The 14,942-nt window shown below is 41.7% G+C and overlaps 1 pseudogene; it reads left to right on the forward strand.

Moving 5' to 3' along the window:
• Nucleotides 1-11,100: 11,100 nt before the first annotated feature.
• Nucleotides 11,101-13,149, forward strand: LOC101047224 (nuclease EXOG, mitochondrial pseudogene; annotated as a pseudogene).
• Nucleotides 13,150-14,942: the final 1,793 nt, after the last annotated feature.

Here is a 14,942-nt window from a genome sequence, read left to right on the forward strand (position 1 = left end):
AAATAAAAACAAAAAAAGAAAAAAAGAAGAAAGAAAACAAATTAACTTGAATTTAGAAGCAATAACTTCTGTGCATTAAAAGGGGTGCCTAAATATTATTTTCAGATAGTTATGTGTATTTATAATGTTCCTTCCCTGTGCTAAACTGAGGATGCAGGAATATATTGAATCAAAATACGTGGTGAAAAATAACTAGATTCAGAAGACCATAAGAGAAAAAAAAAAAAAAAAAAAGCAGATGATAGGAACACTTTATTCCAATCCCTTAAAATGTGATTCTCAGTTTCTCAGTTAGATCAGAAGACAAAAGAAACATTGTCCAGGTTCAGGCTGGCTGGAGATTGATCTGCTGAATAGAGCTAAAAATAAATTTTCAGGAAAATTTAATAGATTGACTTTCCCTATACCATACTAGTAAATTTTATGGGAGAAATTACCCCTCTTTAATGAAAGGAGTAAGATGTTGGTCCATTTCTCACTTAATCCATGTAAATCTCCGGGGAAGGGCAGGCTTGTCCAATGAATGTTCTCCAATAAAATGAATTGCAAAGAGGCTAGACTGTTTAATAACAAGATGAAATTTTTAATTATTTGCAGGAGCTGCATTCACTGTATAACAAAAAGCATTATTACCACAGGAGAAATACTTTGAAGACTCACTGTTCTTTTACTAACATAAGTAACTCCTTTTGGGCAGTTCTGATCATTTAGAATCCAATAGAAAAAGAACATTGTCGGTAATATCTGCTGTAATAGAAAGCAATATCGAATCCTCTTTTCTGGAAGGATAGGATTGTGATGGCTAGGCAATGTTCCCACAGTAAATGCTTAAAGTGTCTCATGGTTCTTTTTACTATGTGAACTTTCTTAGATTAGTTGAAATTTGAGGAGTTTTTACCTGACTGAGGTTGTTCCTGAAGGGTTCTATGTAAAATAGATTTAGAATGGAGTTGGCCTCTTTCCCAGAGGTGAGGGCTCACAGTGGCTTTGGTAGCTTGGGCAAAGAGACAGGTAAGAAAATTATTGACCGGGTGCAGTGTGCCTCAAGCCTGTAATCCCAGCACTTTGGGAGGGCGAGGGAGGTGGATCATGAGGTCAGGCGATCAAGACCATCCTGGCCAACATGGTGAAACCCTGTCTCTACTAAAAATACAAAAATTAGCTGGGTGTGGTGGTGCATGCCTGTAACCTCCGCTACTCGGGAGGCTGAGGCAGGAGAATCCCTTGAACCAGGGAGTGAGAGTTTGTGTGAACCAAGATGGCGCCACTGCATTCCAGCCTGGCGACAAAGTGAGACTCTATCTCAAAAAAAGAAAAAAGAAAATTCTTGTGGTAGGTGAGAGGCAGTGGCTTGGACCAGGGTGGTGGCAGTGGAGTTAAGAGTAGTGGACAGATTAGAGATGTATTGTGTGAGAACCAATCAAATTTTTTTTTTTTTTTTTTTGGCTAATGATTTGGTTATAGATATGAAGGGAAGGGAAAAATTAGGAATACCACAAAGTTTGAGACTAGAATAACTGAAGGGAATGGAACTATTTACAGAGCTGGGAAAGTGGGAGATTGTTAGATATGAGAAGGAAAATAAAAGTTAACATGATATGAGCCTTTTGTGTATTAAAAAAATTTTAAAAATTTAAAATAAAGCACTATCAAGCTTTTGCTTTTGAAAACATGTTCTAAATTTTTTCCTTGGTATAGTGTTGTTTTGGTGCAATCTTCAGACCTCTTTTAAACTATTTAACACTTAGCTCTATAGATAATCATAATAGATCATAAAATATCTACTAATTCATATCGCAAAGGGTAAGAGTTTATCTTTTATAAAAGATTAGAAAAAGCTTTAAAAGACAAATTTTTCAGCCCCTTCACCAATTTCCATTTTTTACTCCCAAAATACAACTCATTATATGCTTTTGAAAATCAATACATTTGTTTTGATAACGGTACTAGTTGGGCTAGCAGGGCTAAGCCAATTTATTTGAGTAGTTTTTGTTTTGGGATTGAGTCATTCCTTGTTGAACCTGCATATATAAAGACTTGGTGTCATTAAAACAAACAACTTCAGGACAGAAACGCTTTTATTTTTAACTCTCAGCGTTAACCAGGAAAACAACAATTTTAAAAGCGGAGTTTAGAGGTAGAATTAGTGGCAACTCATTTGCTCAAACAAAAGATAAGGGTGACATCTAGTGTTTGTTAGGAGTATCTGTAACTTGGTCCATTTTCTCAATTACGGCTGAAAAACAAATGAGAGGGAGACAAAGGAAAAAGACCACTGTGATAGCCACAGCAATTGAAAATAGGGACATTACCGGACGCGGTGGCTCAAGCCTGTAATCCCAGCACTTTGGGAGGCCGAGGCGGGTGGATCACGAGGTCAAGAGATGGAGACCATCCTGGTCAACATGGGGAAACCACGTCTCTACTAAAAATACAAAAAATCAGCTGGGCATGGTGGCGCGTGCCTGTAATCCCAGCTACTCAGGAGGCTGAGGCAGGAGAATTGCCTGAGCCCAGGAGGCGGAGGTTGCGGTGAGCCGAGATCGCGCCATTGCACTCCAGCCTGGGTAACAAGAGCGAAACTCCGTCTCAAAAAAAAAAAAAAAAAAAAAAAAAAAGAAAAGAAAGAAAAAGAAAATAGGGACATAATTTCTGAGAGCTCAGAGAGGGGCACCAGATGTGGATTTAGAAATTACGGAGTTGCATTCTGAAGTAGGTACCTCCTGAGCTGATAAAGGAGGGATAGTCACAGGTGACAAGGGCAGGAAGAGCACTGATGTCTAAGACCTGAGTCAGGGTGGAAAATCAAGGAACAACATGATATTGTGGGCAAGTTTAACTGTTTGAGACAAAGCAGGAGGAAGTGAGTGCCTGGAAAGGAGGACAGAGATGGGAGTAAAGCGAGATCAAAGACGTTTGTAATTTCTATGTGATGGGAAGCCACTCAGGAGACAGCCTTGTATGGTGGACTCCCCTGTAGTACTAGCTACTTGGGAAGCTGAGGCAAGAGGATGGCTTGAGCCCAGAAGCTTGAGGCTGCAGTGTGCTATGGTCATATCACCACAATTCAAATTTGGTGACAGAGCAAGACCCTGTCTCTAAAACAAAATAATAAAGATAAAAATAGAAAGCAGAGAGACAGCCTTGCACTTCAGATACAACCCTGGCAGCTTGTGGAGGAATGTACTGAGATGGGAATTCAGACTAAAAGTAAGATGTTACTGTAGTAGATGATGGTAGTAGTAAGGAGGAAAAAAAGATGACTCAGATAATCGGAAGAAAAAAATAAATAATTACCTTGAGCTGCCTGAGAAATAGTGATGTGTTGATGCTAACAGGCAATTGAATATCTATTTCTTGAAGCTTTGAGGAGAGGGTGGAGTGGAAGATACAAATTTACTTTCGTCAGTGCAGAGGTGGTTGCTGAAACAATGTGAACAAGATTACCCAGGAAATATATATAGCATAAAACAAGAGCATGGATAGAAAAGACATTACTAATGCCAAGTTTAAAAGAATAATTTGTCACGCCTGTAATCCCAGCACTTTGGGAGGCCAAGGCAGGTGGATCATGAGGTCAAGAGATCAAGACCATCCTAGCCAACATGGTAAAATCCTGTCTCTAATAAAAATACAAAAATTAGCTGGGTATAGTGACATGTGCCTGTAGTTCCAGCTACTCAGGAAACTGAGGCAGGAGAATTGCTTGAACCCAGGAGGCGGAGGTGGCAGTGAACCAAGATCACCCCACTGCACTCCAGCCTGGTGACAGAGTGAGACTCTGTCTCAGAAAAAAAAAAAAAAAAAGAATAATTCGAAGTTGGATTTGTTCAGAATATATTAGAAAGAAAGGAGATAATTTCTTTAATCTCAAATTATAATTCACTGATGAGGATCAGTGTTTCAGAAGTTCCTTGTTGAGGTCTATCTATACAAATATTCAATGAACACATTTTATGTTTATTAGCTATATTAATCAGAACCCTTTTAGCAAAGGATAGGAACTAAAGTGGCAAAATAGTTCAGAGAGTTGCTCATATCCTTCATCCAGCTTCCCCTAATGTGAACTGATATCGTATATAACTTTAGTACAATAACTTGACAATTTTTTATCCCAGAAAAGATGGCATCCTTTCTGAAACATTGTGACATAAATTCCTAGTCAATTAAGATGAGATGTGACTATTATACTTAATAATATTTCCTTAGAATTAAAGAAAAAATTTAAATCTGGATTTTTTTTTTTTTTTTGAGATGGAGTCTTGCTCTGTTGCCCAGGCTGGAGTACAGTGTCACAATCTCAGCTCACTGCAGCCTCCACCTTCTGGGTTCAAGCAATTCTCCTGCCTCAGCCTCCTGAGTAGCTGGGACTACAGGCAACTCCTGAGTCAGGCAATCTGCCCGCCTCAGCCTCCCAACATGCTAGGATTACAGGTGTGAGCCACTGCACCTGGCCTAAATCTGGAAGTTCTTAAAGTCAAGGACATTTGACATCTTTGCCCCTTTCCAGTTGTATTTTAGATAAAAAGTTTGCTTGTTTACATAATAAATTAGGCTGTTTTTCCTCCACTAGAGTACTGATGAAAAGTACCATAATCATTATTGAATAATAGATAGGAAATGTCAACAGATACATGGAAACTATAAAAAAGAGACAAATACATATTCAATAACTAAAAAGCACAATTTATGAAACAAAAACATCACTGGCTAGGCTTAATAGTGATTGGGGATAGCAGAAGAAAGGATCAGTATGTTAATCTGAGTTTTCTGAGAAGTAGCCACCAAGAAGGAATCAAATGTGCAGGGATTTTTTTTTTTTTAATTTAAGCAGTTTTTGAGAAACAGGTGATTTTCTTGTTACTTATGTTCTATAGTGGTAATTCTGAGATTTTGGTGCACCTGTCACTCAAGCACATACACTGTACCCAATGTATAGTTTTTTACCCCTCACCCCCTCCTTCCTTCCCTCCAAGTCCCCAAAGTCCATTATATAATTCTTATGCCTTTGTGTCCTCATAGTTTAGCTCCCACATGTAACTGAGAACATACGGTATTTGACTTTCCATTCCTGAGTTACTTCACTTAGAATAATGGTCTCCAACTCCATCCAGGTTGCTGCAAAAGTCATTATTTTGTTCCTTTTTATGGCTGAGAAGTATTTCACATTTTATCCACTTGTTGGTTGACACGCATTTAGGCTGGTTCCATATTTTTGCAATTGCGAATTGTGCTGCTATAAACATGCATCTGCAAGTGTCCTTTTCATATAATGACTTCTTTTCCTCTGAGTATGTACCCAGTAGTGGGATTGCTGGATCAAATGTTTTTGTTTTTGTTTTTGAGACAGAGTCTTGCTCTGTCACCCAGGTTCGAGTGCAGTAGCACAATCTTGGCTTACTGCAACCTCTGCCTCCTGGGTTCCAGCAATTCTCCTGCTTCAGCCTCCCAAGTAGCTGGGACTACAGGTGCCCACCACCACACCTGGCTAACTTTTTATTTTTAGTAGAGATGGGGTTTTGCCATGTTGGTCAGGCTGTCTTGAACTCCTGACCTCAAGTGATGCACCTGCCATGGCCTCCCAAAGTGCTGGGATTACAGGTGTGCCTGGCCTGGATCAAATAGTAGTTTTACTTTTAGTTCTTTAAGGAATCCCCATACTGTTTTCCACGGTGGTTGTACTAGTTTACATTCCCATCAGCAGTGTAAAAGTGTTCTCTTTCACCACATCCATGCCAACATCTATTTTTGAAAAATTTTTTAATTACAGCCATTCTTGCAGAAGTAATGTGGTATCTCATTATGGTTTTTACTTGCCTTTCCCTGATAATTAGTGATATTGAACATTTTTCATATCAAAACTGCAAAGATTTTATTAGTGGAAACGCTTGTGAGAGAAAATGGAGGGAGAGCTGGAGAAGACTGGAACAGCCATCAAATTGTAATGCAACTCTGATCCCAAAGGAAGAAGAGAGACTTGGAAAGACAATAGAGAGTGCTTGAGTCAAAGCCAGGCAGCAGAGGAGCCCAGTGTCTCCCAGGAGCAGACTTCCCTTAGCTCCCTGCCCCCGTCATTCATGTCAAGGGTACTCTAGATGCAAATGCAGCAATAGATTTCAGAGCGCAGTAGCTGTGGCCTGTGAGCAATTATAGTCCCTGGAGCTGGAGATCCGAGAGGTACATTCTGGTGGCTGCTGCTATTGACCACTTTTGCTCCACAAAGTCATGTTTCTAGATGGGTGTGAGGAGCAACTCCTTTATGGCTCCTGCAGGCCTTTCTTCCAGGAGGAAACTCAGAAGAGAGAAGTTAGGATGATAAACAAGAGCCCCTGTTAGCATAGTTGCTCTTGGGGCCACAGTTGGTACTCATCCTATCCCTCCTCTTCATCCCATCTGACTGGATCACAGATTTGTCCACCAGTCCTTTGTTCTTTGCATAACAATCTTGCCTTGGTTGAGCATTCAAATGTCTTTGGAGCTCTACAACTCTAACAATTTAGATCTCCAGCCTGCCACTTAGCTGGGCTTACCATTCCCCTGTAGAAATAGGGGTTTCTTTGTAAGCTTTCACTGAGCGTCTGTGGCTTGTCTCTAAATTTTTGTTCATAATCTTCAATCCCTCATTATCCTTCTGCAGAACATTAATGCAACTTAGCAATAACCAGCCAACTCCACTGACTTTGTAGGTATTGCTCCCCCGTATTTTTCAAAAGTCTCTGTTTTTCTGTTTGTTTTTGAGATGGAGTCTTACTCACTCTGTCGCCCAAACTGAAGTGCAGTGGCCCTATCTCAGCTCACTGCCAGCTCCACCTTTCAGGTTCAAGTGACTCTTCTGTCTCAGCCTCCTGAGTAGCTGGGATTACAGGTACAGGCCACCAGCTAATTTTTACATTTTTTAGTAGAGGCAGGGATTCACCATGTTGGCCAGTCTGGTCTTGGACTCCTGGCCTCAAGCGATCCACCCACCTTGGCCTCCCAAAGTGCTGGGATTACAGGTGTGAGTCACTGTGCCTGGCCTCAAAAGTCTCTGTTAACTTACTTTTTACAACATTGCTCTCCACTGATACAGTTTCTCAGTTCACCACCAGTGAAATATTCCACAATGGAGGTGTTATCTTTTTCCAGGGGCTCTCTTTTCTCCACTTGCCAACAGAATAGCATCCTATGTGCCTGCCAAGTAGTGGGTGAGTGAACCCCAGAGCCTCATCTCACTGAGTGTTTTGTCAATCCACCCATGATTTAGCTTATTTTATTTAGGTTTCTCCTCAGAGCAAACACTAAGAATGGATTAAAATGAAAGGCTTTTATTCAGGGAAATTATTATTATTATTATTATTATTATTATTATTATTATTATTTTTCTTCTTGAGACGGAGTTTCACTCTTGTTACCCAGGCTGGAGTGCAATGGCGCGATCTCGGCTCACCACAACCTCCGCCTCCTGGGTTCAGGCAATTCTCCTGCCTCAACCTCCTGAGTAGCTGGGATTACAGGCACACGCCACCATGCCCAGCTAATTTTTTGTATTTTTAGTAGAGACGTGGTTTCACCATGTTGACCAGGATGGTCTCGATCTCTTGACCTTGTGATCCACACACCTCGGCCTCCCAAAGTGTTGGGATTACAGGCTTGAGCCACCACGTCCAGCCGGGAAATTATTGTTATAGAAAATGTGGGGGAAGGGAACTGTGCAAGGCTGTAAGAACCTCTAAATCTGTCCTGAAGTGAAGGGGAGAAGAAAGGAAGGTTAGGTGAAGCTTACTAGACTGTATTGACATCCAAGGAAAATTCAGCAAAGCCACTGGGGAGTCCTTGAGCCAAAGTCAGCCATTAGAGGGGTCCTTAAAACCTTTGCCATACTCTGTTTGAGTGGGAGCAACCTGTTGGAAGTGTGTCCTCAGCACAAACAGCGATGAATTTCAGAGTGTAGCAGCTCAGACCCTCAGTTAATTATGCTTCCTGTAGCTACAGGCCTGGTTATTCTCATGACCACTACAGTCCATGAACTTGGAAAAGGAACATTAGAAGTTATGCATTCTGAAAATGAAAGGGAGCTAAGATTAACAATGAGCAGAGCCTCAGTGATGTGTGGAATATTTTAAATGATCTGAGTTAGTCTATTTTCGCACTGCTATACAGAACTTTCCAAGACTGGGTAATTTATAAAGGAAAGAGGAGGTTTAACTGACTCACAGTTCTGCATGTCTGGGAAGGCCTCTGGAAACTTACAGTCATGGTGGAAGGCGAAGGGGAGGCAGGCAACTTCTTCACAAGGCAGCAGGAGAGAGAATGATGCAGGTTGACCTACCAAACACTTATAAAACCATCAGACTTGTGAGAACTCACTATCAGAAGAACAGCATGGAGGAAATCACCCCCATATTCAATTACTTCTACCTGGTCTCTCCCTTGAAATGCGGGGATTATGGGGATTATAATTCAGGATGAGGTTTGGGTGGGGACACAAAGCCTAACCATATCATTGTCTAATGTAAGTATAATTTCAGTCCCAGAATGAGAAGGGAAAGAGAATGGAACAAAAAAACAGCTGAAGAAAAAAGCAGCTGAAATTTCCCCAAATTTGGTGGAAATAATCTACTTACATATCCAAGAAGCTCAATAAATTCCAGCAAGGTAAGTACCAGAAAATCACAACTAGACACAGCATAGGACAACTACCAAAAACTGAAATAAAGAGATTATATTGAAAGCAGCTGGAGAAGGACATTACACACAGAGGAACGGTGAGATGAGTAATGGATAATTTTTTTCCTGAGAAACAGTGGATGCCAGAAAAAAATGGAAAAACATCTTTAAAGTGTATCTAGAACATTCATTAACATGAATCACATGTTAAGCCATAAAACACATCTCACAAAATTTCCAAAACATTGACATTTTACAGAGTATGTTCCTTGAACACAATAAAATTAAAAGATAGAAAAGAAGTGAAATTGTCTTAATTCACAGATGACATGATTCCTTCTATAGAAACATCAAAACAAATGCCCAATGAGTGCTAGGTGAAATAAGTGAATTAGTACAAGGTTGTAAAGTACAAGGTCAAGATAAAAATTCCATTATATTTCTGCTAACCTGTAAATAATTGAAAAGTTAATATTTTGTTTGGGCGTGATGGCTCACGCCTGTACTCTCAGCACTTTGAGGGCCGAGGTGGGTGGATCATGAGGTCAAAAGTTTGAGACCAGCCGAGTGCGGTGGCTCAAGCCTGTAGTCCCAGCACTTTGGGAGGCCGAGGCGGGTGGATCACGAGGTCAAGGGATCAAGACCATCCTGGTCAACATGGTGAAACCCCGTCTCTACTAAAATACAAAAAAATTAGCTGGGCATGGTGGCACGTGCCTGTAATCCCAGCTACTCAGGAGGCTGAGGCAGGAGAATTGCCTGAACCCAGGAGGCGGAGGTTGCGGTGAGCCGAGATCGCGCCATTGCACTCTAGCCTGGGTAACAAGAGCAAAAACTCCGTCTCCAAAAAAAAAAAAAAAGTTTGAGACCAGCCTGGCCAACATGGTGAAACCTTGTCTCTACTAAAAATACAAAAATTATCTGGGCATGGTGGTGGGCACCTGTAATCCCAGCTACTCAGGAGGCTGAAACAGGAGAATCACTTGAACCCAGGAGGCAGAGGTTGCAGTGAGCTGAGACTACACCATTGCACTCCAGCCTGGGCAACAGAGCAAGATTCCATCTCAAATAAAAAAAGGAAAAGAAAAATTAACATTTTAAATGCCATTTACAATCATATCAAAAATATAAATCACTTAAATATAAACATATAAAATGCAAGATTGCTACACTAAAAAAATAAAACATTGAAATAGATATTAAATAAAACATCAATGAATGGAGAGGTCTATCACAATCACGGATTAGAAGACACAGTATTGTTGAGATTAACAGTCTTCCAAAAGTGATCTGTAAATTCAACACAATTCCAACCAAAATTCAAATATACCTTTTTTTTTTTTTTTTAGAAATTGACACATTGGGCCAGGTACAGTGGCTTACACCTGTAATCCCAACACTTTGGGAGGCTAAGGTGGGCAGATCACCTGAGGTCAGGAGTCTGAGACCAGCCTGGTCAACATGGTGAAACCTTGTCTCTACTAAAAATACAAAATTAGCTTGGCATGGTGGTGCGTGCCTGTAATCCCAGCTACTTGGGAGGCTGAGGCAGGAGAATCGCTTGAACCTGGGAGGCAGAGATTGCAGTGAGCCAAGCTCACTGCACTCCAGCTTGGGTGACAAAGAGATACTCTTCCCACCATCCCCACCCCCCAGAAAAAATGCCAACTTGTAGGTATAGCTGGCCTAATCACATTTACACTCACCTACCCTTTTTTTTTTTTTTTTTTTGAGACAGGGTCTCACTCTGTTGCCCAGACTGGAGGTGCAGTGGCATGATAACAGCTCACTGCAGCCTCAACCTCCTCAAACAGTTGGGCTTTCTGGCCAAGATGGTGAAACCCCATCTCTACTAAAAATACAAAAATTAACCGGGTGTGGTGGCATGTGCCCATAATCCCAGCTACTTGGGAGACTGAGGCAGGAAAATTGCTTGAACCTGGGAGGCAGAGGCTGCAGTGAGCTGAGATCGTGCCACTGCACTCCAGCCTGGGTGACAAAGTGAGACTCCATCTCAAAAAAAAAAAAAAAGAAACAAACAAACAAAATGCATATGTACCAGATAGTTCACTATAGCATTGTTTGTGATAGTCACAGATTTGTAACAACCTTTCATTTGTAGGAGTCCATCAAGAGGGACTTGAATAAAGCATCATAGCACATCTATGCAAAGAGTACTGTTCAACCATAAAAAGCAAGGCACTTTATGAAATGGTAAAAAGATTGCCAAGATTTGTAGTTAGATTAAAAAGGTGCAAAACAGTATGTGTTGTCACTGTTATTTGTGTAGAAAAAGAAAGAAAACAGGCAAATATCGATTGTATGCCACTTACATACTGAAAGGACACCAAGACACTAAGAATAGTGGTTACCTGTTACAGGGAGACAGGATTTCCTTCTGGAAGGGCAAGGAGGCACCTGAAATCCAGAGGTGCGCAGAGGCAAACACAGCTCATGCTTTGTTGGGTAACTGCTTCCTGGGCAGCTGATCCTGGACTTCCAGGAGTTGCTAGGACAGGGCATGTGGCCAGCTCCAAGAACAGGTTTGAAGATATGGAAAGGCATTTTTTTCTTCAAGACGGAATTTTATTCTCATTGCCCAGGCTGGAATCCAGTGGTGTGATTTCGGCATACTGCAACCTCCACCTTGGGGTTCAAGCCATTCTCCTGCCTCAACCTCCCAAGAAGCTGGAATTATAGGCATGCACCACCACATCCAGCTAATTTTTGTATTTTTACAGGTGTTATTGCTGAGAACCCACTTCTCATGGCCAGATTTTTAGAGAAGAGGACCCCACATGGGTTTCTTGGTCTATTTATTCAGTTTTTTCATCTCTACCAGTTACTGTAGGTGATTCCAGAACAGCTTCACTGTTTACTTGGAATCACCATTCCCAACACTCACGTTGATGTAGTCTGGCCCACTCTCCAGACTTCTGCACTTAGGTGGATTCCCCTAAAGACTTTCACCCTCATTGTCCGGCTTTGGTCATGTCCCTCCCTCCATCCGTCCCCGCACCTGTCCATCAAATATGTCCAGTCATGAAGAGAGTTCAGTTCCTTTTCCACGGGACTCTTGGACATCTCATTCAAAGGTGGAAATACGCCTAGTCATGTGTTTAACAGACATTCCACTTAAAGCAAACATGTGGCCGGGCATAGTGGCTCACACCTGTAATCCCAGCACTTTGGGTGGCCGAGTTGGCAGATCACCTGAGGTCAGGAGTTTGAAACCAGCCTGACCAACATGGTGAAACCCCATCTCTACTAAAAATACAAAAATTGGCCAGGCATGGTGGTAGGCACCTATAATCCCAGATATTTGGGAGGCTGAGACAGGAGAATTGCTTGAACCAGGGAGGCAGAGGTTGCAGTGAGCTGAGATAGTGCCACTGCACTCCAGCCTGGGTGACAGAGCAAGACTCTGTCTCAATAAATAAATAAATAAAGCAAATATGTGGTACTTTGGCTCAAATAACTGCCAGGAGTATTACTTTCCACCTCAAAGGTGCCTGGCGTTTTTTGAGTGGCTGCCTGGCCAGAGCTATAGTGGGCACCATGGGAGGTGGGCTCACAGCCCTGCAGTTCTTCTGGAGTCAGGGTGCTGAGGCAGTGGTGGCAGTGAGGGAGTTGGATGAATCTGCAGAAAATGCTCTCTTGGAACAGTTTGGATTCCCTTTAACTGGAACAGAGACAAGGTGATGCAGACAGAAAACACTGTATATTTAAGCCTGATCCCAAACTTCAGGGCCTTCAGGACTCTATGGGAAGTTGGTAGTCATGAGGACACACAGCTCCAGCTGGAAATAACAAATGTTCAAGTAAAGGCTGAAACCTTTTACCTTTCTACTGTTGTGCCTTGGGATTTTGTAATAATTCTGGATGGTGGAACAAAATAGAAATGTTCTGTTGAGAACTGACAGAGAGGTTTGAAGATTTTGGGTAGTATCTGGGCCTTTGACCTTACTTCAGACTAGAAGCAATGGAAAGAAAAGAGGTACCAGGTGATTGGTGAGGACAAGGTGGCAGTCCCCTCACATGTTTATGAGGTGATCCTGGCCTGTAGAAGCCCAGTTTCTACTGAACTAATGCCACTAGGGGCCTTTGTTATACCTAGTGAAGCCATTGGCTTCCAATCCTAGTTAACTGGATTCCAAGTGAGCCTCTAGGAACTAGAGAAGTTGTCAGAACTGAGGTATTTTTCCTTGTTTGGATAGAACTAGTGATGTCAGGATCTGCTCCGCGGAAACCTGTAAGGACCTGGATTTCGAGGAGTTCACTGTACCTGGGCACAAGATTGAGGAAGCCAAATCAGTGCACAGACTGGAAAAAATCTTGGAAAATTTGAAGAATGCAGAGATTGAACCAGATGATTACTTCATGAGCCCCATGTGAGAAGAAACTAGAACTCAAGCTCAGGAGCAGTCAGGAACCCAGACAAGAAAGCCATGCTGGTTTTCATCTCAGAACATGTGTGATATTAGCTGGGTACAGTGGCAATAATCCCAACACTTTGGGAGGGCAAGGCAGGCAATCACTTGACCTCAGGAGTTCAAAACCAGCGTGACCAACATGATGAAACCCCATCTCTACTAAAAATACAAAAATTAGCCAGGTGTGGTGGTGCGTACCTGTAGTCCCAGCTACTGGGGACGCTGAGGCAGGAGAATCACTTGAACCTAGTAGGCAGAGGTTTCAGTGAGCTGAGATTGTGCTACTACACTCCAGCCTGGGAAACAGGGCAAGGCTTTGTCTCAAAAAAAATATATTAAGTTAAATAAATAGGTAAACAAGAATATGTGTGATATAATCTGTAATGAAGCAGTCATGTCCTCTTTTCACTAATATATTGCAGTGGTTTTGCTTTTTGCATATATATATATATATAAAAGACATGGGGTCTTGGTCTGTCACCCAGGGTGGAATAGAGTGGTGTGATCATAGCTCACTGCAGCCTCAAATTTCTGGGCTGCTCAAGTGATCCTTCTGCCTCCACTTTCCGAGTAGCTGGTACCACCCGCATGTGCCACCACCCTCAGCTTCTAGTGACTTTGCTTTAAAGAAATAATGTAAACCTAAATTTACAACTTAAAATCTCCCAAAAGATAAAAGATCTATAATTTTTTGGTTGGTATTTTATTTGACTTGGAAACAATTGTTGAAGCTATGACAACTGCAGATGGGGGGCTGATCTTGGTTGTATCAAGTTAGCAGGAGGACTGTGTCCATAGATGACACTGCATTTGTGTCCTCTGGATATGTAGTATTGTAAAGGCACTGCTTAGTTTATTTTTTTTTAATAATTTATGCAACAGTGTTGATTTTTTAAAAAAAATAATTTGGCACTGCTTAGTTTCATGCTTCCAAATCATGCATTGTCTTTGATGTATCTGTTCGTCCTTCTTGGAACTCAGTGTTGTACTGCCTCTTCCTCCTGGAACCTAAATTTGTCTTGGAGGTGGCTTCTAGAAATCCTCTATGTGTTATCCTGTTGACATGCACTGTGTATTTGTTTCTTATTTCTCCTCTCATGAGCCTGCTAATCTTCCACTTCAGTCTGTATAGAAGCACTCATCAACTACAGTTTCTGCTCACTTAATGCTTTCTATACTCTAGGCTTAGTGCTTGCCATGTATTGCCTCACAATGACCCTCTGAGGTAAATACTATTATCCCCATTTTATCTGTGAGAAAACTGAGGCTTAGAGAGCTTAGTGTCTTACCCAAGGTTCACCTTTCCAAAGTAGTCATCCACAAAGTATGAGGCAGACAGTTCTAAAGAAGAAAGATAGATGAAGTTGATTCAAATCTTCCCTGATATGGATGGAGGCATTTAACTCAGAAATACATATGGATTTCCGTGGCTATCTGTGGGCCCTGGGCCTGCTTGGAAAGAAGAGCGATTTCCTAGCTGGCCCTTGTGGCTCACGCCTGTAATCCCAGCACTTTGGGAGGCCTAGGCAGATGGATCACCTGAGATGAGGAGTTCGAGATCGGCTTGACCAACACGGAGAAACTCCGTCTCTAATAAAAATACAAAAAAATTAGCAGGGCATGGTGGTGCATGCCTGTAATCCCAGCTATTTGGGAGGCTGAGGCAGGAGAATCACTTGAATCCAGGAGGTGGAGGTTGTGGTAAGCTGAGATTGTGCCATTGCACTCTAGCCTGGGCAACAAGAGTGAAACTCTGTCTCAAAAAAAAAAAAAAAAAAAAAAAAAAGGAGTCTGATTTCTTGTTTGCTTTGTGAGCCGAAGGAACCTTAATGTCCTCTGAACTGAGCCCTCTTTCTCTCTTTG

The sequence above is a fragment of the Saimiri boliviensis genome, chromosome 13, assembly GCF_048565385.1.
Source record: "Saimiri boliviensis isolate mSaiBol1 chromosome 13, mSaiBol1.pri, whole genome shotgun sequence".
In the NCBI taxonomy this organism is placed as follows: domain Eukaryota; kingdom Metazoa; phylum Chordata; class Mammalia; order Primates; family Cebidae; genus Saimiri; species Saimiri boliviensis.